We start from the raw sequence: 4,532 nt of genomic DNA on the forward strand, positions 1-4,532 counted from the left end.
CCTTGGTGAGAGGAGGAGTTGGTACACTCTTTGCAAAAACACATGTTGCAATCAGCACAACCACAATCTACAAACAAATATTTTCACTCCATAAACACATAGCAACACATATACAATCACAAATAAGAATATGGATGCAATATGTGGATTAAACATGAAAAACACACTTAATATGTTCTCTGGTTTCAACTATATGCATGATGTCATGGCAAAATTTTAGTGTTGAATTAATAATTAAAAACATTTCCTATCATTAGAAAGATGTACAACACTAAATAAATACTATAAGGGAAATATATAGGTCACATTTTTCTTTTCTAATGCTACTGTACAGAGGGTTCAATTCTCTGTTAATAGCAAAAGGAATTACTCCCAAAAAAATTTGTAGAACTATTTATATAGCCAAAATGCTCTATTTGAGTTTCTGCAAAAACTGTGTAAACATATGATGCAAAAGTGGAACATTATGTGTCTACTGTATTCTACACGTTTTTATGAATCCAGGGACACGAAGTTTGTTAAATTTGGATAAACGGAACTAAAGATATGATTTTTACAAGTTTCTATGTTTCTCTGTCCAAATATTCGAAAATAAAAACTGTTGTGACAAGTGGCATGTTTCTACTCGACGATACCCCTTCGTTTAAGTCATCTAGCAGCAGCCTTAGGATCTAGATGCTGTGGTTCATGGAAATGATGAAGGGAAACCAAAGAAAAAGAGAAGAGAGAGCAGCTCACGTACGGGAAGCAAACAGAGATAGCTGCCTGAGTTCCCTCGATGATCTTTAGCGATGGTGAAGCAAACCCACAGCGCTCTGCTTGACAAGACGAACTCGATGAAGAATTCGTGAACGTCGAGGTACACTGTTTCGCCGGAAATCGCTCGCCGGAGACGCTTCCCGCGAACTGCAGTCGAATATGGTGTCGTCGCTGTGGTGCGTCAAAAATTTCGAAACAAATCCTGAGAGATGCGCAACGAAGAAGTAGGAAGTTTGGAAGAAACTAGAGATCAAAAGATGGACCGTGCTCACCGCAATCTACGATTTACCGCGACGGTACTGCAGACATGCGAGGCAAAATTCGAGCAGCCTGGGGGCTCTTTAGGTGTGCCGTTTGGGGGGAAATGAAGAGGAGGGTGTGAGGCTTAAGTAGGAGCAAACGGCTCGTTAAATGGTGGCTTAAATCGTCTGGAATCAATTGGGGAGAAAATGTAGAGAAACTGCAAAACGTACGGGTCGTGATGTGCTTCCGTTTCCTGGTTGGAGCTTGATGACGAGTCGACGTGGATGTGGGGCCCACACATTAGAAGAGGAAACAAGAAACGGACGTTGCTGTCTTCACGGGCGTGCCGCGTGCGTGAGCGTGTGTGGCCTGGCTGGCTCGCTCATTTTGAGCTTGCCTAGGCCATCTGCCCGCACGCTTTCTTGTTTTTTTTTACTTCTTTTTCTTTTCTGTTTTGTTTTCTAATTTAGTTTTTGAAATTAATTTGAAAACCAAACTTGATCAAAAGTTACTCAAACTAAGTCAAAAAAAAAATACAAATAAAATATCAGCCGATTCCTTATTCAATGAAGATTATTTTGGAACCACTTTTAAAACATTTTGAAAAAATTGAATTTGGCACATAGACCTATATGGTTTTATTTGCATTACTTCGGGTTTTAGGTTTCTTTAACAAAATTTAAAATTTCATTCAAGTTTTTCCTAGGGAATGCAAAGATGACATGATGCTTATGAATGCAATGCATGTTTTTGAAAACTCCATTTTTACGAAATAGTTTTAAGTAACACCAAAAAAAATTATTTCATTGGAAATTTTAAATCAAGACAACCAACCAAGCTTAAATTTTATTTTTATTTCACATTCCAAAATTTGGAAAATTTTGGGATGTGACAACCCCGGTCCTATTCTTTACATAGCATACAATCTACTGCAATACTTGTTTTTACTGTTTTCTTGCAAACAATCATCTTCCACACAATACGGTTAATCCTTTGTTACAGCAAGCCGGTGAGATTGACAACCTCACTGTTTCGTTGGGGCAAAGTACTTGGGTTGTGTTGTGCGGGTTCCACGTTGGCGCCGGAATCCCTGTTGTTGCGCCGCATCACATTTCGCCACCATCAACCTTCAACGTGCTTCTTGGCTCCTCCTGGTTCGATTAAACCTTGGTTTCTTTCTGAGGGAAAACTTGCTACTGTGCGCATCATACCTTCCTCTTGGGGTTCCCAACGAACGTGTGAGTTACACGCCATCAGCTGGCAACGGGGTTCCCAGCCCCAATTAATAACTTTCACTAATAATTCTCTTCACATGTTTTGCCCTAATTTATCAGTAAGCAACTTAATTTTGCAATAGACACTCCTCCATGGTATTTGAATGTTGGAAGGCACCCGAGGATTCGGTTAGCTATGGCTTGTGAAAGCAAAGGTTGGGGGGAGTGTCATCCATAATAAAACTAAAATACATGTGTAAACAAAAGAGAAGGGGGGATGATCTACCTTGCTGGTAGAGATGCCGTCCTCCATGGGAGCCGCTCTTGGAAGGTCTGTTTGGCAAGGGGGTTAGAGTGTCCGCTACCATTCGTTGACAACAACAAACACCACTCAAAATCTTACTTTTATGCTCTTTATATGATTTCAAAACTTGAAAAGCTCTAGCACATGATTTAATCCCTGCTTCCCTCTGCGAAGGGCCTATCTTGTTATTAATAACATCCAATGTTCATGATTATGAAACTAATCATCTATTAATCAACAAGCTAGTTAAGAGGCTTACTAGGGACTCTTTGTTGTTTACATATCACACATGTATCAATGTTTCGGTTAATACAATTACAGCATGGTATATAAACATTTATCATAAACACAAAGATATATAATAACCACTTTTATTATTGCCTCTTGGGCATATCTCCAACAAGATATAGTTTAGGGTTAGGTGTAGATACACGATTTTTCTGGTTTGAATATTTCTAGACCTTGTTTATCAACTTCAATTCTTACTATATGACATAAGAAGACTATATGTGCTTTGGTTTTTGATTTTTTGATTTTTTCTGAATGTTTATACCCATTTGAATCTTGGTCAAATCCTAGGTTTGACCAAGATTTAAACAAGTCTATAACATGAAAATGAAAAGGTAAGCCTGGATCCTTCTTAGTCATTCTAAAATGAGGCTTTTGGGGGGTTCTTGAAATCTCAATGTTTGAAACCCAAAACCACTTCTCTTCATGGTTGACTTCATAAGACATGCAGAGTTTAGGGTTAGGGGTAGATACATGATTTGTCGGGTTTGAATATGTCTAGACATGCTTGTTTATCAACTTGAATGCTTACTATATGACATAAGAAGGCTATGTGCTTTGGTTTTTCATTTTTCCGGTTTTTTGAATTTTATGCCCATTTGAAGATTTTGGGAGGTTCTTGAAATTTTCATGTTTGAAACCTATACGACTTCTCTTCATGCTAGACTTCATAAGATCGACCGAGTTTATGGTTAGGGGGTAGATACATGATTTGTCTGGTTTGAACATGTCTAAACCTTGTTTATCAACTTGAAAGCTTACTATATGACATAAGAAGACTATGTGCTTTTGTTTTTCATTCTTCTATTTTTTTTATTTTATGCCCATTTGAATCTTGGTCAAATCCTATTTTTGACCTGGATTTAAACAAGTATAAAATTTGAAAACGAAAAGGTAAGCCTGGATCCTTCTTAGTCACTCTAAAATGAAGCGGCTTTTGGGATGTTCTTGAAATTTTCATGTTTGAAACCCAAAACCACTTCTCTTCATGATTGACTTCATAAGACAGTGTTTAAGGTTAGGGGCAGATATATACATGATTTTCTAGTTTGAATATGTCTAGACCTTGTTTATCAACTTGAATGCTTACTATATAACATAAGAATGCTATGTGCTTTGGTTTATCAATCTTTTGGTTTTTTCCTGAATTTTTATGCCCATTTGAATCTTGGTCAAATCCTAGGTTTCACAAAGATTTAAACAAGTTTAAAATCTGAAAATTAAAAGGTAAGCATGGATCCTTCTTAGTCACTCTAAAATGAAGCTTTTGGGAGGTTTTTGAAATTTCCATGTTTGAAACCCAAAACCACTTCTCTTCATGCTTAATTGACTTCATAAGACAGAGTTTAGAGTGTTAGGGGTAGATACATGATTTGTCTAGTTTGAATATGTCTAGACCTTGTTTATCAACTTGAATTCTTACTATATGACATAAGAAGGCTATGTGCTTTGGTTTTTCATTTTTCTGATTTTTTTGAATTTTATGCCCATTTGAATCTTGGTCAAATACTAGCTAGGTTTGACCAAGATTTAAACAAGTTTAAAACATGAAAATGAAAAGGTAAGCCTCGATCCTTCTTAGTCACTCTAAAATGAAGCTTTTGTGAGGTTTTTGAAATTTGCATGTTTGAAACCCAAAACCACTTCTCTTCATGCCTTACTTCATAAGACGGAGTTTAGGGTCGTTAGGGAGTAGATACATGATTTGCCTGGTTTGAATATGT

The 4,532-nt window shown here is 37.1% G+C and overlaps 1 long non-coding RNA gene across 1 annotated transcript; it reads right to left on the bottom strand.

Annotated features, from left to right (window-relative positions):
• Positions 1-1,232, bottom strand: LOC124681658. The gene is made up of 3 exons (XR_006995982.1): positions 1,032-1,232; positions 743-930; positions 1-67 (listed from the first exon to the last, which is right to left on the bottom strand). It is a non-coding gene; the product is annotated as an uncharacterized LOC124681658 (long non-coding RNA).
• Between the last annotated feature and the right edge of the window lie 3,300 nt (positions 1,233-4,532).

This window comes from Lolium rigidum, unplaced genomic scaffold (assembly GCF_022539505.1).
Source record: "Lolium rigidum isolate FL_2022 unplaced genomic scaffold, APGP_CSIRO_Lrig_0.1 contig_51181_1, whole genome shotgun sequence".
NCBI classification, from domain to species: Eukaryota; Viridiplantae; Streptophyta; class Magnoliopsida; order Poales; family Poaceae; genus Lolium; species Lolium rigidum.